At 33.6% G+C, this 24,660-nt stretch overlaps 1 non-coding gene and 1 pseudogene across 1 annotated transcript; both read right to left on the bottom strand.

Moving 5' to 3' along the window:
- The window catches only part of LOC136309343 (apoptosis regulator BAX pseudogene), a 109,078-nt pseudogene that overhangs the window by 11,116 nt on the left and 73,302 nt on the right, over positions 1 to 24,660 (bottom strand).
- Positions 23,387 to 23,462, bottom strand: TRNAD-GUC (transfer RNA aspartic acid (anticodon GUC)). Its single transcript has one exon. It is a non-coding gene; the product is annotated as a tRNA-Asp (tRNA).

The following is a 24,660-nucleotide window of genomic DNA, read 5'->3' as shown; positions in this document are numbered from 1 at the left end:
ACTTGCCCATTTCAATGTCATAATTAACAATTTGGAAGGTTTAGTCTGTCATTGAGAGCAAACACTCTTTCTGTGTATGGCTTTGTCATGATTAGATCTTACTATATAAACAACACTATGTTTTAGTCTAATTTTTAATATTTAAAAAATGTCATAATCAATGAAAATGATGATAATTAAACCAGAAGGCATTTTTTTTTCTGACAAAGAGAATATAGGCAAAGTCTCTGGTAGAAACTGCCATTAATAACAAATGCATTGGGCTCTATATTTGGAGTACTTACTTAATTTTTCAGGAGCTTTTAATCTGAAAGCAAAATATGGAACATGGAACAATATATGATGCGTTCAACTTATTTTTAGCATAATTCAAATTGAACTGATACTTACATGCCTTCACCCATTAATAGCATGAAGAATATTAAAAGAAAATTTAGAAAACAAGTGACTTTTAATTCCAAGTATGTAAACCAAATTGTTAAGGGTTCTCATAAAAATTGGACTGGTATTTTATCACCCAGTTTTTGGCATTAGTTACTGGCTTTTCCACAGTCTCTCTAACATATCTTTAAAATCCTTAGAAGTCCTTGAATAAATTCAAATCATTAAAGAGATGTTAAATGCTTAGTACACTTCAAATTAAGGCATGTGAGCACCGTGAAAGAAGATTCTTTCACCCATAGGTTGCCAACTGGCAGCTTAGAAGCCAAAAACAGGGAGGTGATTATGTTATGTTGTAGTATATAGTCTTCAAAAAAGTAATTGAATTGTCAGTATTTAAAGAGTAGGATATTTCACTTAAAAAACAGTATTTGCTGCTGCTTTTGACAAATTTGAAAATCCTTGTCTTTCTACAATAACCTGTAGCTGAGTAGCAGCTGAACTTTTTTTTTTTTTTAAAAAAAGAACATATGCTTGACTGACCTGTGGTAGTGCAGTAGATAAAGCATTGACCTATAACACTAAGGTCACCAGTTCAAAACCCTGGACCTTGCTCAGTCAAGGCACATATGGGAAACAACTGCTATGAGTTGATGCTCCCCGCTCCTCCCCGCTTCTCCACATATCACCCCACTGCCATTGTGTTACATCTGACCTTCTTCTCTTATTTATTTTATGTTTGGCTTCCATAGCCCTTGAGTAAGTGGCTCCTTATGCTCTTTCAATCATTAATAGGTGAAGAAACAAGGGCATAAAGGGAAGAGTATATACTTAATGTGACTTTATGCTCTGGAGCATGGACAACTCTTTGCATCAAAGTCTTTCCATTCATAATTCCATCTTGCTTCTTTTTTTAAAAAAAAATGAAGAATTGCTACACTGTGTATAACTTGATAACAAGCTAACCATTAATCTTCCTGAAGTTATATTAACAAGAATATATACTGATGTACTGCAAAGACAGGGATACAAAAATAAGCCTTGGAAAGAAATTTATGTGTGATATAGTTAAGTACTTTATCACTTGAAAAGTTCCAGCATGTATAATAATTTGCTTTGTTAGGATTTCTACAAGGCCTTCACCCATATTCTATGGAGATGATTAATCCTCTGAAGAATCTTTGCCTTTATTAATTATAAGGTGAGAGGAAAACATTTTTCTAAATCTGGCTTTTTATAGCATAAGCTTTTTTTTCAGCCAAACTAAATATTTAAGAGACCTAAGTATGCTTGTTTTTCATGTAGAATCCTTTCTTATAAAAACAATGAAATAAAATTAAAAATCAGTATTTCTCACCCATCAAACAATATTTTGAATACAGCTATTCTTAAAATAAAGAATATAAAAATATTATTGTTTGAATTCTTATGTATACAAAGTTATATGAATTGTGACTTTTAAAAGGAAGAAACAATTGGGAAAAAGTGCATGACTGAATGACAGAGTTAAAATGTTTTAAAAAGTGGTGAATGGAAATGCAAAATGGTGCATTTGCGATGGAAAACAGTATAGATGCCTCAAAAAATTAAAAATGGAACTACCATATAATACAGCAATTTACTTCATTTTGTCCAACACAAACTGAAATCAAGCCTGGGACTAGTAGCTCAGTTGGTAGAAACATCGCCCCAACGTGCCAAGGTTTCAGGTTCGATTCCAGGTCAGGGTACATACAAGAAATAACTAATGAATGCATACATAAGTGGAACAACACATTGATGCTTCTCTCTTTCATTCTCTTTCTCTCTCTCTCAAATCAATCCATAAAAAAAATTTTTTTTAAGTGCTGAAATTAAGATCTTGAAGAAAGAGTTCATCTCTCTTATTCACTGAAGCATTGCCAAGCTTTAATGTGGAATAACCTAAATGCCCTTGGAGAGGTGACTAGATAAAGAAAATGTGGTAAATGCTTACAATGAAATATTATTCAGCTTTAAAAAGTAGGAAGTTTTGCAATATTTAACAACATGGATGGACCTTGAGGACATTATTCTAAATGAAATAAACCAGTCACAGAAAGAAATACTGCATACTCCCATGAGGTATTTTATATGGGGCTTTCTAAAATAGTCAAAATCATAGAATCAAAGAATAGAATGATGGTCTCCAGTGACTATTGAAAGGGAGAAAGGAGAAAATGATAATCAGTAGGTATGACATTTTAGTTTAAAAAAAATAAATAAATTTTAGAATTTGCATTATAATTCTGTACCTATAGTAAAAAAATACTGTATTACATACTCATACATATTTTAAGAGGGCAGGTATCTTATTAAGTGTTCTTACCACAATAAAAAATTATTTTTCAAAAAGTGATAAAAATCATTCTAAAATCAAAGCTCTTATTTCACTCTAAAATCACATATAAGGAGTTTCTACATTTAAACACAATGTTCAACTCAGGCCATTGCAAAAGCTTAACAGATTTTTTAAAAAGATTTTTCTTTGGTTCTGTGCTTGAGTATAGAAATGCATAATGCGTGCCTGTAACTACAGAGCCTCAAATGCTCTGTTACTGGTGAGGTTCAAAGGAGGGTATGTAGTGGAGGAAGAGTAGAAGAAGGACAAAGAAGAGGGATGTTTTTATTTAGCACTAACTATGATCACCTGGTCCCGAATTATCCAGCTATCAAGGGTCAACCTTCATGATAATAGCTAAATAACAATAGTCTCAGCCAATATCTTGTACATAAAAGCAAGAATCTAAATAAACTACATGGTTCCTTGCCCTAAATACTTCTGTAAGTGCCCAAAGGGTGGATACAGGTTCAGGAAATCTTTGCTACTTGTGGCTCGCTACCTCAGCCAGACTTCTCTCTTTGGATATCTTCTTCAGGTTTCTTAGACTAACAACCACCATCACGTGATGGACGTCTATAGATCTACTGCTGCTCTGCACCCACCATTTTGTTTTAGTGGTAGATATAATCATTCACTTTGTTCTCTTAGGCACAGAAATATAAATATGTATATATTTAAATAAATATATACACATTTATATATGCATATTTATATCTATAAATATGTATATAAACATATATTTATAGATATATAGATTATATATTACAGATATAGAAATATGAAAACTTTAATATGTATTTATAGAAATATACAATCAGATATATATAAATATATAGGTATACTGTACATACTTACTGAAAAAAGGTAATTACATTAAAAATAAGATACCATTGCCTGACCAGGCAGTGGTGCAGTGGGTAGAGCATCGGACTGGGATGCAGAGGACCCAGGTTTGACACCCTGAGGTCGCCAGCTTGAGCGCAGGCTCATCTGGTTTGAGCAAGGCTCACCAGCTTGAGTCCAAGGTCACTGTCTTGAGCAAGGGGTCACTTGGTCTGTTGTAGCCCCCGGTCAAGGCACATATGAGAAAGCAATCAATGAACAACTAAGGTGTTACAATGAAAAACTGATGATTGATGCTTCTCATCTTTCTCCATTCCTGCCTGTCTGTCCCTGTCTATCCCTCTCTCTGACTCTCTCTCTCTGAAAAAAAAAAAGAGAGAGAGATTTAAAAGTAAGATACCATTGTTTCCAGTGTCCACAGACACGAAGGAGTTCTCTCAGGCTGGTTTCTCTCTGTTCCCCAGTCTGCTGCCTTTAGCAGGAGCCATGTTCCCTTGCCCTGGCAGAAGAACTGTGGAACTTAACCTTCATTGAGAACTCCACCCACTTTGCCCCAGAAAGAGTTCTTTTTCATCACCCATCTAATGAATGCCTCCCTTTTTTTGTGCTTCAAATGAGGGACTGAAAGAAACTTCACCATGACTCAGGAAAGAAGTTTTGGCTGACATGAGTCCACAGAGGTCATCAAAATAATTACTGATATATTTTAAAATTTGGTTGATTTGATCTTAAATAACATTCAGGTGGGAGTTGTGTTAGCATTCTGAGCAGACATTGCATCTAGCCTGAGTCTTATTCAGTGTTCTTTCCAGTACAAGGTAGAGAAAAGATCAGTTCCTTGGATTGTCACATGACATGTGATAGCATTTAGTTAAAAAGCAGATGTTTTCATAGGCATTCATGTTTAGAGTCTTTCTTAGGTAACTTAATTTTTTAAGTCTGCTGTAGCACAGTCTGGCTACTATGGACAGATACTTTATGTCTTCACATATATTGACTCAGACCCTACTGAGAAACCTGTGAAATACTCCCTCATGGCATCAAATCTCCCCTTTCTCTAAAATCACCAAATAAGGAAAAACAAATCATGGCTCATGTAACAATATTTCTAATATTTTGCTAATAATAGCTCACTTCCTTTTTCAATTTGAGATCTATATATGAATAGTAAAGGAGGGAAATAAGTAGAAGGATAATCATAAAAGAAAAGAAAATGACAAATTAGTCATTTATTACTGCAGTGGAATCTGTTTTGTTTTGTTTGTTTTTTGTTTTCCTGTCTAAAATCCCCTTTCCCTCTGTCTGTACAAGTCCTGACTCACCACTCAAAATTGGAAACCTCTGTACCAGCACCATCAGTACTCACATTAGGCAAAACAGACTAGTTCTTCCAACAGTTTGGACCTATTTTTTGGTTTTCATGTCTGCTTCAAGTCTGTGGACTATTCAGGATCTATTTTTCTGGTTTGAATAATTTATAGTCCATTTCTATTTCTCTCACCCAAAGAATTATAACTGAGAAAGGCACTCAGAATTCTATCACTTTATTGGGAGAAGAAATGCAGTATAACCTAGTTTACATGAAATTTAAGAAGACTTTAACTGCTTTCCATGACATTTTCAATTTTAACTTAAACTTGGATAATAACTGGATATCATATATAAACTTCTCCCTTGTACCTAATGTTTTATCTCTCCTTCAAAAAGAGTGGGAGGTAATAAATGAGGTAAGGTGTTAGATGAAACACTTTATTAAAATTTTCATGTTAAGAGAGAATAGTCAAAGGCTAGTCAAGTGAATTTTCATCACAGATATTTCAAGTAGATAATTCTATCAGTCTAAAATTTAAATCATTCACTCAAAACTGTAGAAGCCAACAACTTCACTTCTGGTGGACTGTTACAATTTTACTATACTATCTTCATGGGAAAGAGCAATTGACTAACAGTGACTGAGTTCCAAATGGTAAAATAAGATCACTCTCATGGAGACAAAATTGAGTTTCTTTCACACTATCACAATCTCAAGTATACTTGCTACACTGTGACTACACTATTCTCAGATAAGCAGTAGATGTGCTGTTTTAAAGGCATGTCGTGTAACTGCTTCAAAACTTTGCTCTATCACTGGACTCATCTGATAAACAGACTGCCTAATTGTCTTACATGGGATCCTTTTCTGCTATTAGGTGATTTCAGCCAGTAAATTATGTTTTATTAAAGATAACACTGCATAATTTAAAATTTATTTTGAGTTATAGCTACAAATTCCATAAATATATGCTTACCTGTCTGGCAAGAGTTCAAGATTATGGTATCAGAGATCACAATATAATTAAATAAGCAAACAAACCAGAATCAATGAGGACACTCATTTCTCCACACTAACACATGTCTTTGATATAGTAGAGATTAGATAGGCTACTTACTGTCAATTTACTGTCAATACCATTTTTGTTTTTGTTGGTACATGCTATTAGTTCTATAGTCATTTACTTTTCATTGCCTGGAAAGAATACGCTGGTATTGCTGAATCAGCAAAGAAGACAAATGCCTGCTTCATGCATTTAAAAATCTAACTCAACAAAGAAAAACAAACAGCAAGACCAGAAACACTCACATGGTACAGTGAAAGCTATGGATATGTGTTTAAGAAAGTAAGAATGACAACCACCCAGTAAAGGTCATTCATAAAGCATCTGAAGTTCTTACAGACGAATTCAAACTAAAGGTTTATTGTTGTGTTATGAAAATTATATTTAAATCATATAATTAAAATTATATTTCACTCATTTTGTTTTGGAAATTATGAAGTAATTTGCAATTGTCACAGTTATTTTTACTACAATTCTTTTATAAGCAGTGATTTTATTTTTTGGTTAGATAGATGCTAGAATTGCAGTGAACTTACATGTGGGTACATATAACAGTTTAGTAAGCCTATCCTGGGGAAATTGTACCTTAAAATATTTATGTACACTTATAACCTTTCAGTATATATAAACTCTGAAGTTAGTTAAACACTTTGGGAGTTTCAATTCATGCTATATTGTGATAAAAATATTTTCTTAAATTTAAGAGATTCTAGTCAAGGAAAAAGTTACTGAGCTGAGTTGTAGAGTTGAAATACCTTTGTGACTTTTGTCAACTCCCTTGATCTAAGATTTTTCACTTATAACCTGGGGATAATAATATCTGTATCAATATAGCTGTTAGTCTAAAATATATATAATATGGAATATGAAGACAATTTTAAACACCCTAGTTTGCTCATGAATTACCTATTGCAGTTCCACTGTAGAGACATGTATCAAGAATCAGTGAGGAAGAGTTCTGCACACTCTACATAAAATGTGATCCAGATAGTTGATTAGATTCTCAGGATATAAATATGGACATTATATAATCGTTAGTCTTCAAGGAGCTTACAGTCAGGTATAGTGGACAAAACTGAATGTAAGTTCCTACAATGGGTTAAGTACCGTATTAATATTAACAAACAGTGCTATGAGAACTCATAGATTACACATAACTTCTGACTGTATTGTCAAATAAAGTGTCCTTTAGATGCTGTCCTTTAAGCTATGTTTCATAGGATAAGCTGAATTTTTCTTCGTAAAGAATGAGAAAGGACATTTTGTGATAAAGGAACAAATTGAGCAAACAGATAAAGACAATTGAGGAGAGATGGTGTGTCTGGATGAGACTTGCAATGCAAATGACATATTTGATATTGGCGATGCAAAATATATGCAAACTTCAATTCCTAAGCACCAAGCACCAAGAACTGCTTTTTTCATGCCATGTGATTTAACAATGTGGTTGTTATCCAATATGTCAAAGAAGACAGTATCTTTTAAATAGGCTATAAATTCACTACCCAGATAAATATTTTGAAAATAAAAATTAATACTACTGCAATGAACATCATTTTATCTATCTTAGGAAACTCTGCAATTTTATCATACAGAAAAGATACATATATTTGTTAACACAAAGGATATATGTATTTAAATTCTACATAGAGAATTTTATAAGAAAAGAAAGGCTTGGTTTAAAAAAGATCTAGTAGGTAATATCACCTTTAAGAAAAAAAATCTTAACCGATTAATCATGTATGTGGAACTCTCAGGGCACAGATACCTTATTTAAAGGCCACATATAATTATTTGATCAGAGCCATGTGATAAAGTAATTATGTAATTATGTGTTAATTATTCAACAGAGAAAATGATTTGTGTTTATTTTTAAAATTCAGGATTAATTACCTTTTTTTTTAAAAGAATCTTTTAACTGAAAGAGAGCTAAAGTTCAACAGTACTTCAAATGGTATAACAGTTTACCCTTAATTTTAACTACGGTAAAATGACAAGAGATTTATGTAGTTCCATTAGTGAATACAGGGGATAAATAATTAAGAATGAGCCAAACTAATTCATCAAATGTGAGGAGGAACACCATATTTATAACAATTAGCCCTGGCCAAGTAGTTCAATTGGTTAGAACATTGATACACTGAGATTGGGGGTTCAATCCCCAGTTAGGGCACATATAAGAATCAACTAATGAATGCATAAATAAATGAAACAACAAATCAATGTTTCTCTCTCTCTCTCTATCTCTCTCTCTCTCCCCCTCCCTCTACCTCTCCCTAAAATCAATAAATAAAAAATTTTTAAAAAGGTGCGTCCCAAGAAGGCAGAGACAGCATACTAAATGAACACAAAATTAAACTTAAAAAAATTAGTAACAATGAATAAATTCTGAAACAAAAAATACTCCATAATTACTTCAAATATGATGAACATGATTATACATACAATAGACCAAATGGGACATTTTTGAAAGTGAAAGTGGATTGATAATTAGAGAGTGAAAGAAGATAGAGAGACAGAGGCAGACACTGGTAATGTTTCAAGTAAACTGGGACACACAGTTAGCCTAATAATGAGCAACTTTAAGCAAGTATAAGTGGGCCTTACACAAAAACTCAGATATATTTTCGCTAATTTACTTGTCTGGGACCAATTGTTTAATTTCTGTGTATGTTTCAGTTTTATCTAAGTGCTCATCTAATTTTTTGCGATGTGTGGTCTTAAACCTTTTTTATTTTCACTTTTACCCTCCAAATATCATTTCCCCTGTCCTGCCCTACCTTATAATGAAGCTCTAGTACTTACGACAATTGGAGGAAAATCATCTTTTCAGAGGCAACAGTGGAAGAATTGCTTTAAAAACAATTTTAAGAAGTCTAGATGAGAGAGACTTAGGGAAAGAGAAGAGAAAATGGTGGATGGCAACCCAAAAAGAAAAAACAAAGCATAAGTTAGAAAGGGGGCTTAGAAGGTAAGCAAAAGGAACAGCAAAGAATATTGCCCTTTATTTTGTTTTGCTTGTTTATTTATTTTATACCTTAGATTCCATATATAAATGAAATCATATGGTATTTGTCTTTAACTCATTTCACTTAGCACAGAACCCTCTAGGTCAGGCATGGCCAACATATGGCCCACGGGTCGTATCAAGCCCGTGTAATGGGTTTATGTGGCCCGTGATTGAATTTTTAATATTCTCCGCTACCTTAAAATCTCAGCTACTCAGAAGCGGAAGCATCTTTGATTATTGGAAATCGAGATATTTAAGAAGATAGTGATACACAGAAAAGAATTCCGCATGTGACTAATCTGGGGTTACTTCCAATAATTGGTCGAATGGATTCGTGATACTTCCTAATTTTTTTTATAAAATTCCATTATAAAGATTTACAACTTTTGTACTCATCTGTACTAGCTATGAACTGTTTGATGTTTAACAGTGATGTCATACCCACATTCTTTTAGTTGGAGTTTGCAACCAAGGTTAAACAATTTGTTATTTTTGTGGTCAAGTGTGCTGAATCAAGTGGCATTGTAGCATAGACAATAGCTGCAGTTGATAACTGAAAACGTGTCCAGGCTGTTTGTAAAACAAAATAATTGTTTTATTTGCGATATAATCCCTTCAAGTTCATTCTATTAATTAAATATTGTTTCAATTGATTGCAATACAGTTTGGATATCTATACTGTATGTAATTATATTTTTATAAAAATTTTTTTTACTCACATTTATTCATAAACAAATTACATAATAAAATTTTGTTTACTTAAACGAATTGTTTTTGTATTTAACACTTTTTAATTTTAATATTTCATCCGGCCCATGAAAAAAGTTTTCTTTCTAATCTGGCCCGGGGGCAAAAACTGTTGGCCACGCCTGCTCTAGGTTCATTCATGCTGTCACAAATGGCTGTGTAATATGTTATTGCATTGTAAACCACACCTTATTTATCCATTTATCTACCTATGGACAATTAGGTTGCTTCCATATTTTGGTTATGGTAATTAATGCAACAGTAAACATAGGGGTGTGTGCCTATTCCTTTGAATTAGTGTTTTTGTTTTCTTTGGATAAATACCCAAAAGTGGAATTGCTGAGATAAAAAAAAAACAAAAAACTGATGGTTACCAGACTGGAGAGTATTTGGAGACAGGCAGAAAAAAAAAAAAAGTAAAATAGATTAAGAGCTTCCAATTATACAATAAATAACTCATAGGGATAAATGTACAGCATAGGGAATATAGTCAATCCTATTATAATAACTTTGCATGGTGACAGATGATAACTAGACTTATTATGGGTATTATTTTGTAATGTACATTGTTCTCTCCTGCTGGGGCACAAAAATTTTGAGGCTGGTGATGGTCATTTTTGAAGGTCTGGATATATATGGAGGACCTTGATCTTTTTTAATGTAAAGAGCTTTGGGCTCAGAGTAAGGTAGAGGCTTGTTATCTTGTGAAATACTGGCCACCAAGATGGGACCTAACAGGGTTCCTGGCCTGATTTGGCTCCTCCTTGGCTTTGAAGTTTCAGAGAGTAGTTTCTCAGAGTAGATTGGAATCAAGATGCTGACTAATGCCTAGAAAACTAACTAAGTACTTACTGCAAAACGATCAGAAATAACATAACACATTTGACCTTAGCAGACACCCAGAGCAACACAGTAAATTAGCTATGAGTTTTGAATGTATAATTATTACAACTCTAAAAGCTGATGTATTCATCTCCATGATAATTATATGCTTATAAAGATATCTGTACAAAGAATTCATAGCAACCTTAGAAGATGCTCTCTGCCTAGAGTATTGCTTGAGGAAGTGTCTCTGATGTTTGCTTTGATTTCCTTTTAAGACTAACAATACTCCTTATGTGTCCCTTCTCATTAACATAGTATTTCTTTAGAATGTTAATATGTTAAACCAGAAAATAAATTTGCTATCCCAAGCCCCATTTGTTATTACTTTAAATATTTGTGGTTTCATAGACAATATGTTTGTAATATAGTTTGATTTTCAAAACATAATCTTATTTTTCTGTTGTCTAAGTTTTTTTTAATTAATTTATTTATTTATTCATTTTAGAGAGGAGAGGGAGAGACAGAGAGAGAGAGAGAGAGAGAGAGAGGAGAGACAGAGAGAGAGGAGTTGGAAGCATCAACTTCCATATGTGCCTTGACCAGGCAAGCCCAGGGTTTCAAACCGGCAACCTCAGCATTTCCAGGTCGACGCTTTATCCACTGCGCCACCACAGGTCAGGCCTGTTGTCTAAGCTTTTGAGGCAGGGGAAGTAGAAACACTTTACTGTCAAACCCATGTGTAGCCAATGCCCACCTGCAATTGTAAGCTATACTCCCACAAAAGTAATGTAAGTGGAAGCAAGAGCTAGTTAATATGCCCTCTCTCATAATCTTTCCTTGTTTCATACTGTTTCTGCATGAAGGAGAAACTGGGGAAATGAGAAACTGGGGAAGGGGGCAAAAATACGTTAAAAAGAAGATCAAGAAACGTACATCCATGGTTTCTGAACTACTTTGAAAAATGATGAGTAAAGGAGCTGAAGATGTACAACTCTTTTTCTAAATTAAAATTAAAAATAAAGTGCTGTGGTCTGTAAGTTCATGAAGACAGGGATTTTTTCTCTATTTTGTTCTTTGTGCACAATACTGGGATACTACCTAGCTAGTGCTCAATGAATGTTTACAGAAATTATTATTAATTAATTAATAGAACACTGTATTATGTTCCAAGCATCATGTTTTAGTTAGAATAAAAGCAAACGGGAACATGTCAGAGACAAATGATCAAGAAATGGGGAAGAATAAATGCTCTAAGAGGCCTGGGAAAAAGAATACTAGGGGTGAAGAAACACAAACTCTGTCTTCAAATATTCAAAAAGAAAATCAATAAGAGAGAAAGAAGCAAACATATATTTTTTTGCCCTAGGGGATGATAAGTAGAAGTTTTAGGGGACTTCAGATTTTCATAAGCAATAAATTTGTACGCATGTATCAATTTCTATGGATGGGTAATATGTTACCACAGTCCAATAATTAGTGACTTTCTTTTAAGCCTGCTCTCAAAATTCTACAGATTTTGATTTATTTAGCCATTAAATTCTTTTTTACTATTAAAGGTTGAGCATATTTCCCTGTTGTAGTTCATGATTACATGCCTGTTTCTAGGAGAAATTGGATTCTTTTTGTTTCTATTTTAAAAATCATTAAGAAAATGTGCATAGAAAGATAAAATATAAAGATATTAATATTGGCTAATACCTTTATATTGCTACCTTTACCAGAGAAGTTAAAAAATATATGATTTAGCAAGGAATACATTCTTTTTTTTTTATAATTTTATTTTTTTAATGGGGTGACATCAATAAATCAGGATACATATGTTCAAAGATAACAAGTCCAGGTTATCTTGTCGTTCAATTATGTTGCATACCCACCACCCAAAGTCAGATTGTCCTCTGTCACCTTCTATCTTGTTTTCTTTGTGCCCCTCCCCACCCCTTTTCCCTCTCCCATTCCCCCCTCCCCCCCGTAACCACCACACTCTTATCAATGTCTCTTAGTTTCACTATTACATCCCACCTAGGTATGGAATAATATAGTTCCTGGTTTTTTCTGATTTACTTATTTCGCTTCGTAACATGTTATCAAGATCCCACCATTTTGCTGTAAATGTTCCAATGTCATCATTTCTTATGGCTGAGTAGTATTCCATAGTGTATATGTGCCACATCTTCTTTATCCAGTCATCTATTGATGGGCTTTTTGGTTGTTTCCATGTCCTGGCCACTGTGAACAATGCTGCAATAAACATGGGGCTGCATGTGTCTTTACGTATCAATGTTTCTGAGTTTTGGGGATATATACCCAGTAGAGGGATTGCTGGGTCATAAGGTAGTTCTATTTTCAGTTTTTTGAGGAACCACCATACTTTCTTCCATAATGGTTGTACTACTTTACATTCCCACCAACAGTGTATGAAGGTTCCTTTTTCTCCACAGCCTCTCCAACATTTGCTATTACCTGTCTTGCTAATAACAGCTAATCGAACAGGTGTGAGGTGGTATCTCATTGCCATTTTGATTTGCATTTCTCTAATAGCTAAAGAAGATGAGCATCTTTTCATATATCTGTTGGCCATTTGTATTTCTTCCTGGGAGAAGTGTCTATTCATATCCTCTTCCAGCTCAGATAAGGGCCTAATATCCAAAATATACAAAGAACTCATAAAACTCAACAACAAACAAACAAACAATCAAATACATTCTTTTTTAATTAAAAATATTATTTTTTTAACTCTTATCTCAGATGTGAAACATGTCAGTAATCAATAATAAAATTGGGTTAAAATTTAATAGAAAACTAATTCAGGTAATAGTAGAATTTGAAAAATAGCAATGAAAGTTATATGTATTTAGTGAGGCTAAATGCTTAGTGCACATGAATGTAACTGGGTGTAACAGACTTAAAGAAAGCCAGACAAGTGAAGACATACAGTTCACAAACAGTCTTCGAAGTAAGTGAGAAATTGCTCACAATCAGTAATTTATCAACATATTTGCAGTCACTTTTCTGTTATATCTAAAACATTTCAATAAAATTTATATTTACATTCACTTTTGAAGAATATACTTATTATGCAAGATGAGTTGCAATTAATTTGAAAATAAAATAAGGTATTTTTATTTTAGTAAATACACACACATGCACACACCAGCCTGGATCTGGTGTTTTGAATTTCTTTAAGTACTCCAATTCTGGTCCTTTTTTCATGTACTTTTTTTTTTTCTTTACAGAGACAGAGAGAGAGAGTCAGAGAGAGGGATAGACAGGGACAGATAGACAGGAACAGAGAGATGGGAAGCATCAATTATTAGTCTTTTGTCGCACGTTGCAACACCTTAGTTGTTCATTGATTGCTTTCTCATATGTGCCTTGACTGCGGGCCTTCAGCAGACCGAGTAACCCCTTGCTTGAGCCAGCGACCTTGGGCTCAAGCTGGTGAGCTTTTTTGCTCAAGCCAGATGAGCCCGCGCTCAAGCTGGTGACCTCGGGGTCTTGAACCTGGGTCTTCTGCACTCCAGTCTGATGCTCTATCCACTGCGCCACCACCTGGTCAGGCTACTTTTTTTTTTAAGAAAGAATTGTTTATACTTGCCTCTTGTTACTTTTCTTCCTTCTCACCCCTTTACCCACCTCAATCTAGTTTTCATTCCCATCGTTGAATGAAAAAGATTTATTTTTAGATCACTGGTAGAGATATCTGTGCCTAAAAGTCCAAAGTCACTTTCCACTACTCATCTTATTTGACTTCTGTTGACATTCCTTTCTTGATAAAACACTAATCTTAATTTCAATTGTCATATTTACTCATTTATGTAGTTTCAGACTCCTCACCTTTAAATATAGTTCCTCACATGTTGAACCTTTGTCCACTAAATCTGGAAAAACTCCTACCCAGGTCAGGGGAATTTGAGCTCAGCCTCAAAAATTATAGAATTTAGATAGGCATACAGGATATGTTGAACTCTCAGAAGATTGAACATCACCTGACCAGGCAGTGGCACAGTGGATAGAGCGTTGGACTGGGATGCAGAGGACCTAGGTTCGAGACCCTGAGGTCGTCAGCTTGAGCGTGGCTCTTCTGGTTTGAGCAAAAGCTCACCAGCTTGGACCCAAGGTCACTGGCTCAAGTAAGGGGTTACTCAGTCTACTGGAGGCACACGGTCAAGGCACATATGAGAAAGCAATCAATGAACAACTAAGGTGTCACAACAAAAAACTGATGATTGATGCTTCTCATCTCTCTCTGTTCCTGTCTGTCCCTATCTATCCCTCTCTCTGACTCTCTCTCTGTCTCTGTAAAAAAAAAAAAAAAAGATTGAACATCGTAAATAAGAAAAGAGGTAAGAGCAAAGTTTGTTCATGAGTAAAGAAAGTGAACTTATTTGAAATAAAGAATTTATTATAAAGAGGGTTTTGCATTTTTTATGTGTAAAGAGAAGCAAAAAACATTCTGAGTAAAAATCTATGCCTTATTGAAAATGTTGTTTTTTTTTATAAATAATGTAATTTTTCAGTGACTGTGAATCATAATTGTCATATATTAAATACCTATGTCACTTTAAAAAAGTATCTAACCTGATCTGTGGTGGCAGAGTGGATAAAGCATCAACCTGGAATGCTGAGGTCTACAGTTTGAAACCCTGGGCTTGCTGGGTCAAAGCACATACCCACTTTTCCACCACTGTCTTTCTTTCCTCTCTCTCTAAAATTAATAAATAAAATCTTACCCCCAAAAAAAGAAAGAAAAATATCATATTTTACGATAACCTGAACCTTAAAATTTAGACAATCTTATCATTGTTCTACAGATAACAAAAGAGAATCTCAGAGATGTTGGGGAACTTCTCTATTTAAAACAATAGTATGTGCCCTAAAAGAAAAGATTTTAATCCAATTTGACACCAAGATTCAAATTCTCTCTACTATCTTGTGCTAAGCGAAGGGAGCTGCACATTTTGATCCTCATTAAGCAAATTGTATTTATTAAAAAATAGTTAAAATTTTGTTTCTTTTATAAGACTGGATACATAAAGTTTAAAGTGATCAACAATGTTAACAATAAAGTATGCCTTTTTTGTGCCTGTTGAGAGAAAAACAACAGATAAGTTGGAAATATTTCTTTTATCACAATACTTTAGCATCTATTAAGTATCTACTGTCAGTTTGAGATTTTGGGGTTATATGCCATTTTTTATCAGATTTAGAAAAATATATGAATAAATGGAAGTATGTTGGTTTAATAATGCAATTATTAACCTATATTTTTGGCATTTTCTGAAAGAAATTAATAAAAGGTTGTAGTCTCAATGGGATAAAGGGCAATGTATGAACAGTCATGTACCTGAGTTCCCAGGTCAAGGATCTTGGGCAATTAAAATAAAGTCATTTTCCCCCTGATCACCTTCATTAGGGTCTCTGAGATAATGTTGCAGCTATAGAAAACATCCAAAGGCATTGACACGACCTTAGGTTTTGGTGGTAGATAGCAGGAACAATAGATAAGGAGGTACTAGTAATCATTTAAGTATATTTCAGCAACAAATTGGGAAATAACGGAAGTCATCCTTAAGGAGGTGAAATCAACATCCAATTTCAATAAGCAAAGATGTCACAAAACCTTGCCTGAAGTGTGGGACATGGAGGAAAAATTGGCAATTAAAAAGGAAAAGAAAAGCAAACCAAAAGAACTTCAGAGTAGGATGTATTTATTTTGAACGCCTGAGTGGAACCGGAGATAGGAGCATTGCCTGGGTTGCTTTTCCTTGTTATCGGCTGGGAATGTATAACTGTGTGGTGGGAGATGAGGGATAGAATATTTAATTTGGTCATTTTATCCCTTTAAATTAGATGTCAGAATATCAGGCTGTTTTCCTATAGAAATACAAATTTGAATGAATCTAATATGTTACTGGTTCTTATTAGATTTTTAATTGTGCATTCAATAGATGAATATAAGAAAAAATAAATGAATGAATACCTAGTGAATTTTGTTGTTCCAAAGGGGCTGCAGAACTCAAGTTTTCTGTCTTTCCTTGAATCTTGTGAGAGCTTCCTTAGTGGAGGAAATGTACCTGCAGAGAGATACCGCTTAATGTACATACAGTGCCTCACAGGGCTTGACACTCTGCACAGAGTCACATTCCAGTGGGTGTCATTTCAAATATTTTGTTGATTAGTCTCTAAACGCAGACCATCGGGTCATGAGTGCCGACCCATACTTTTCACTGCTTCAAGAACAAATCTTTGAATAGCCAGTGTAACCAGAAAAGGAGTTTGGTCTGGGCCTAATTCTCTAGCTACAGAAGCTCTTGAGCAGTGTTCCACATTCCTGTCAGCCTGGCAGTTTCTAAAGCATGTGGTAGAGAATTCTCTGAGACAGTGTAGCATAGCTGTCAAGAACAGGAACTCTGGAGCCAGAGTACTTGGTGGGATTAGTTTCCTCCTTTACTTACCACGCAGGTTACTTAACCTTACCATGCTCAATTTTCTTATCTTTAAAATGGAGCTAACAGTATCTTCCTCAATGTGTTATTATAAAAATAAATGAACTATAAAAGAGTTTGAACAATATCTGGACCTTATCACATGTTTAATAATAAGAAACTAAATTTATACTACATAAACAATCAATAAGGCTCTTAGTCCAGCCTGGAAGGTTAGGGCAGAGCACCCACAAATAGTGACAATGAAAATTCATGGAATTAAAGGAATGGTGACAAGTGGAATTCAGGATGAAAAAAAATGTTTTGTTCGATTTGGTTGAAATATTGGATAATCTTAAGAATGTTTACAAAATAACAGAAAGACTCAGAAGTGAACCTCAAGAACAAGAAGGCAAACCCCATAGAAGGCAGCAGAGCATGAGATCAGTGCCACAAGTATAATAATTGGCTTTAAGCAGAAGCAGAGGCAGCTAATTGCTATGTGTTCTTTTGTGCCCCATTATCTTTAACTCATATTTCTGTTTAAAAACCATGAACTATACTGGGTGCCTCAGTAGCCTTACTTATTGAAAGACACCCTGTATCAGTGATTTTCACAATTGTTCCCTTCTTTGTGTGCTGTTAACTTAATGTTTAATCCATATACATGGTGCTTGATGTGCGTAGAATGCCTTTTTCTTTAAATTTTATCTCTCCCATGCGGCTTTCTCAATTAAGTGACCATTCAGCTATTGAAACAATTTTTACTCCAATAAACTTCTTTGGCATTTCCAGAAACATAGTGAACACAGTTAAGGGGGTGTTTGCTTGCATTCTTGTTCTTCCCTTAGTGGAATGTTATCACTTGTCTCACTAGTTGCCAATAATTGCCTCATGGAACAAAAGTACTATTAGACCAGTGACTATGTCCATTTAATCGACTTCTCAGATCATAGCACAGTTTCATGAGTTATATGGAAACTTATGTTCCATTTGATAATGATGATGACCTATCATTTTGATACAAGAAAAGCTCTTAAAATTGCCTTAACAAAAGCAGGACACATGAAATGGCCTATTTTGTCAAACCATCTAAAAACTTCAATCTAAGAGATGTTATTTTATGAAAAATCTTCTAGGATCTTTGAACCTTAGATTTAAATGCCCACCCTTCTTGTTTGAAATCATTCTGGATTTTTCTGCAATCTCTCTCTAGAACCAACAACTAAAACCATAATAAATATAGTTTAGTCTCTGTATATTTAAAATAACCAAAGCATATGACCACCCTCTGGGCATGCTCATGTTTTAATGATAATATAAGCTCCATCTGAGAAAACGCAAAATATGTTTGGATAGTTTTTTTTTTTTTTTTGGATAGTTTTTTCCCACAAATTATGTAACTCTTTTTTTTTTCTGTTTTCAGTGAGATAGAAGAATGAGCTTGAAAAGACAGCTTTGGGTATATTATCAAAGAGGAACTTAGGAGTTTAACTATGACATTCCCATTAAGCCTACAAAAGAGATTGAGTAAAGTCATGTTCTGACTTTGTGGCTTTAACCATTAGTAATCATGAAAACACTGTGAAAAGTGATTTCAAGATTAAAGCAAAACATTACAGCTTCAAAGACAGCTCAGTGATATAAAAGCAGCATTCTCATAATGTGAACCCCATTAGAAAGTTGTAAGAAATCAGATAAACAAGAGTCAGATCTGAAACAAACCTAAGAACATCAGCAATCTGCCAAGTTTGTATTTCTTTTAATTTTGAAGTTGCTTTCAAAATCTCTTTCTGCTTCATTCCACAGATGAAATTTAAACATTCTTTGTGACATCAATACATGGTCTTTAATCCCCTAAACAGAATAATAATTGATCATATAATTTAACATTTAAATTTTCACATTTTGAAAGGGAAAGATAGTGCTATTAACACACCTCAAAAATAGCATTAATTTGGTATGTCTTTCTAAAGAAAATGGGAAAGCATTGTTTTCTTAGTCCTTGATTAACATTTGTTTATTTTAAAATAGTTCCTATTTCTTAGCATTTTCATTTTGTGTGTCACCCATTAATCAATCTTAATAATCACAAATGTAAGTGGTCTCTTGTCTTTAAGTTGTAACACTTCATACTAACCTCAAGGCACATATTGTATTCAACAACAACAAAATGATTTTGAAATGTTACCACTGCTACCATATCAAAAATATCTTGATGGAAAGTCAATGTGTCATATTTTTTAACTCATTCAATAATTTTTTTTTTGGAGATTTTCCCAGGAAACAATTTCATTTACTAAACTCTTAAGTCCATTATAATCAACTATAAAAAATGCTCAAAGAATAATAAATAGCTATAAAATGGCAGTAATTTTATCTACTTTTAACATAGCTATTTCAACAACATCATAGAAATGTTGCAAAATAGAATAATCTTTAATCCTACCATTTTAAACACAGCTGTTGTAATATCATTTTTTTCTTTTTTTATCTTTATTGTTCAGTATGAGCATATGTATTTATCAATTTTAAACCATTCTTCTATCTTTCTAGAACAGAATATATATATTTGCCATCAGAATCTTTATGAAAAATTTACCCAGTTTGAATTGATTTCTATGTTGTCATATAATCTATATAATTGTTAAATTTGGGAGTATAACTTATGTTGGGATTGTGTGCTACTTTAATTTATCATACTGTATCATTGGGTATTTCAAAAGACTCTCCTTTTTCACTAAGCTAACATTAAAATAAATATTTAAATACAATAAATACATATAGCTTTTTACAACTCTTAAAGATTTAAAATATATGCCCAGATATATGGTCACTGGGCCAAATGGTAAAAACCAAAAAGAAGAAGGGATAACTGTTTTTGAAAAAAGAGTGTGAGGGCCAAAAGTATCCAACTTAATTTTATCTAAGTGACTTATTAGAAATATACCATATATATATATATATATATATATATATTTAACATGATTAGTGTGTTTTAAAAATATGTAACTCATTTTTGATGTTTGAATAACCATTTCAATTCAACTCTTTTATTATGAATATTATAAGTATCTGAGTTAGGGGTACCACAAGTTTAAGGTCTGGTTTGGTCCACTGGGAATAAATGGATACACTAAGGCTATAAGTAAAATGAATAAGGTAGCAAATGCAAAGTGACAGTATGACTTAAGCATAAAATATGTAGTACCACAATTCGGCATTAAGAAAGACAAACTGTTTCAACTAAAATATGTTTTAAAGTCAGTGAGACAGTAAACTAATTCCCCATTTATTTGCATATTTTTCTATTGTAATATTTGCATTTAAATAATTTTGTCATTATTGCAAATGGTAGTTATTATTTTGCCCCAGACCTGATTGGGAGAAAACTGTTCTTAAACTTATTTCTTAACCTCCAGTATTTTTTTTCTCCATACCCAACTTGTCTTCCTATCATCTGTTCACCTATAAAGAAGGAAGTTGCAGCCTGACCTGTGGTGGTGCAGTGGATGAAGTGTCAACCTGGAAGTGCTGAGGTCGCCGTTCAAAACCCTGGGCTTGCCTGGTCAAGACACATATGGGAGGTGATGCTTCCAGCTCTTCCCCCCTTCTCTTTCTTTGTCTCTCTCTCCTCTCTAAAAATGAATAAATGAATAAATAAATAAATAAATAAAAGAAGGAAGTTGCATTAACAACTAACAACTATAAAAAGGAAGCAAGGAATCTTATTCTCTGACAATTAATTATAGGAGAATCTTACCTGTAAATTTCCCCTTAATATGTTGAAATGTGCTTTTGAACAAAAAGTAAAGTTACAGATAAAATAGACAAGTTTGTTTCTAACTAAAATGTTTTGTGACTGGCTACCTTATGTTTACAATTCAAAAAATCACAAACATTTTATTGCTAGTATTTCCACACCAAGAGGTATAAATGCACCAAGAGGTATTTATACACCAAAGAAATCAGAAGGATGTGAAAAATAAAAGAGATATAGTCAAGCTTATAAAAGAAGAGGAACTTGAACAACAAGGTTCATGCTATCTTCACCAAAAATATTATTGAAAAGAGCTGTAAATAATAGTTCTTACATAGGAAAGGATGTCAACCATAACTTACTTCAATTAACATTTCCAATGTCATCTTCAATCCAAATCTTGTATTATTTACTGCAGTGAATCTTCCTCAGAAAAATCATCTTGTTTCGACATCATACCTATTTGAATATCTCCCTCTTCCAATTCTTCTGTTTATGGTAATTCTTATCACTCAAGAAAGAAGCTTCCTCCAACAGAGTTAAGTACTCTTATATTCACTTAATCTCCACAAATCTTTCTAAGCATTCTTCCCTCATCTACAACCCAACATTCTGTAATTCAAGTTTTCATAACAGTAGTACAAAATGCCACTCTTCATAAAAAGTAAGAAGTATGAAAATTTTTTGAAGCAAGCATATGGGCTATGTTTGAAAAAATGTTAAATTACATTAAGTCTAATATTTTAAGAAAAATATAAGCTAGAAGAGATAAATTAATTTAACTATAGGTTGAAGTCCTCAAATTTTAAAGAGAATGAATTTAATTCCATTCACTAAATATCTATTAAATAAATACTATCCTCGCAGTTTTATGCTAGATCTAATATTACAAAGATAAAGTTGTGTACATTTTAATACAAGCCATCTTTTTGTTTAATGCAACAGTAATCTCCATATTTAAATAATACATTTAAATATAATATATGGTAACTCCATATAATAGAACGATTCTTGGACTATAGAGTATTAAGTATTTTTTACAGAAGTGATACTACCACATTAAACTTGACACTAATCAGTGAATACATACATTTGTGATTCATGCAGTGAGGAAGAGGAAAGAGTTCGAATAACTGGATAGACTAGATAGACCTAATAATATCCAAGATACAGATCCTTTTACAACATTACCCAAAAGGCAATCGCATTTCAGATACAATATTGTATATTTACTTACAATATTTGTGCTTTTTTATCATGTTAGAACATTGTTATTCATAAAATTTTTCCTTGTAAGTATCCCATTTTAAAATTAGTGTTCTAAATTATATTTTTTACATGTTTGGACATCTGCTTCTTACATGAATGGAATTCCAACTTAGAAGAGTAGCCTAAAGAATTGATTGAAGTTTCAAAATTTATCTCCCAGGATAACATTTACTATGTAAAACATGTTTCCAATGAATATTTAAACTCTATTGAGTGGATTAAAAATAACAACAAAATGTAATAATAACAAAGACTTTATTTATCACTCAAATTTTTCTACTATATTACCTTTTTCTTCCATATAAGTTTCTTTCTTTCTTTTTCTCTACCTTTCTTTTTTCTTTTCTTTTCTTTTCCTTACCTTTCTTTCTTTCTTTTTTTTTTATTAAATGGGAGACTGGGAGTCAAAGAGACATACTTCTGCATGTGCCTTAACTGTGATCCACCTGGAAAGCCACCTACCAAAAAATGTTCTGCCCATCTGGAGCCATTGCTCCATACTTGGCAACTAAGCTATTTTAGTGCCTGAGGTGAGGCCATGGAGCCATTCTTAGCACCCTGGAGCCAACTTGCTCTAAGCAATCGAGCCATGGCTATGGGAGTGGAAAAGAAAGAGAGAGAGAGAAAGGTTGGCGTAGGAATGGAAAAGCAGATGGTCACTTCTCCTGTGTGCCCTGACTAGAAATTTAATATGGGACTTTCACAAGTCAAGCCAATGCTCTGTCACTAAGCCAACCAGCCAAGGTCCCATGTAGGTTTCAATGGAAATACAATTATGTTTAGCTAAACTATATATTTCATGTTAGGAAAACTAGTGTTTGAGATATAATTCCCAATTTTTTTATTTTTCATTTTTCTAAACTTTATTAGAATTGGTCAAAGTTACAAAATAAAGGAAGAAATAGTTTGTATTCTCCCATACTCTTTCTTTTTCATCTCATGCAATGAATATAGTATTCTGTACTATATAAAATTATTATTTTATTATTTATAATTATATTTTTATTACAAATTATTAGTATTGGTAAATGCTGTTACTAAAATTCAAATCCATGATAAAATCTCCTTTTTTTTTTTTTTGTATTTTTCTGAAGCTGGAAATGGGGAGAGACAGTCAGACAGACTCCCGCATGCGCCCGACGGGGATCCACCGGCACGCCCACCAGGGGCGATGCTCTGCCCACCAGGGGGCGATGCTCTGCCCCTCCAGGGCGTCGCTCTGCCGCGGCGACCAGAGTCACTCTAGCGCCTGGGGCAGAGGCCAAGGAGCCATCCCCAGTGCCCAGGCCATCTTTGCTCCAATGGAGCCTTGGCTGCGGGAGGGGAAGAGAGACACAGAGAGGAAGGAGAGGGGGAGGGGTGGAGAAGCAAATGGGCGCTTCTCCTATGTGCCCTGGCCGGGAATCGAACCCGGGTCCCCCGCACGACAGGCCGACGCTCTACCGCTGAGCCAACCGGCCAGGGCCTGATAAAAATCTCTTTAAGAGCTGTGCACTTAAAAGCTTTTAACAAAAGTTGTATCATCTATTATAACCAAATGTGTTAAAGATTTTACTTATATTGCTAAACCTTAGAAAGATTAGAACTTGTGTGGATCGTGAAAAAGTATGCCTAAATTGTCTTAGCACTAGAGATAGAGATTCATAGTAATTTTGCTTTAACATTTGATCACTAAATAAGTCAGTAAAATCAATTTGCAATTTACATAAATTAGAAAATCTAAAATATCTAAATATATTTTAGTGGAAAGGAAATCAAGAAATAAAGAGGAGCTTCAAAAAAAAATGTTTAAATAGATTTATAGTTTGGCAAGAAACTGGATTTATTTCCTTAGAGAAATATCCTTCTTTCAATGTAAAACATTGTGTATAAATGACATTCCCTAGTGGCAGCATCTTAATTCGAGAGATAGCATTCAAGCCCTCAAAATATAGCTTTCAGAGCTTTGCAACAGGCAAAAGTGACCCTAAATAAATAGGACTTTTTTTTAGTTACTACAGCTGATTGCATCTGAAATAAGGAATTTGTGCATGCATTTCACTCCACGAGGGAAGTCATCACATAAATGAGATAGTCAGTAGGAATTTTAGCTTATATATAGCAAGAAATTATGTCATTTACAATGATGACACAATTTGCATCATGTATATTTTTTCCATCTTGATTCAAATTTACAAAAAAAAGATTTTAGTGATTATAATGTATAATCTCTTTTTTAAAAATAAAAGTCTATTGCAACACCATTCAAAATATGCAGTTAAGAAAGAGTTTGAAATGGTTTAATATAGCAGTAATTCAAATATCAAAGTATGGTATGTTGAACAGGTAGCCTAGCATTTATATGCTAAATTTAGGGCAAGTCAGTCCTGAACAAAAGTTATTCTGTGCCAAATCCCACACCATTAAAATAGTAATAATAATACAGGCATATCTCATTTTATTGCGATTCACCTTATTACATGTCACAGATGTCGCATTTTTGTTTTGTTTTTATTTTTGTTTTTGTTTTTATCAAATCAAAGGCAAGACTTCCTGCAAGTAAAAAGATAATGGTTTGCTTTACTGTGGTGATCTAGATCCAAACCCACAGTACCTCCTAGGTATGCCTGTAACAGATATTATTGTTTGTATTATTTATTAAATAACAATACTTGGAGGATAAC

The sequence above is a fragment of the Saccopteryx bilineata genome, chromosome 6 (assembly GCF_036850765.1).
Source record: "Saccopteryx bilineata isolate mSacBil1 chromosome 6, mSacBil1_pri_phased_curated, whole genome shotgun sequence".
Lineage (NCBI taxonomy): Eukaryota > Metazoa > Chordata > Mammalia > Chiroptera > Emballonuridae > Saccopteryx > Saccopteryx bilineata.
The sequence above is the reverse complement of the archived record's forward strand: the minus strand, read 5'-3'. Positions and strand labels throughout refer to the sequence as shown.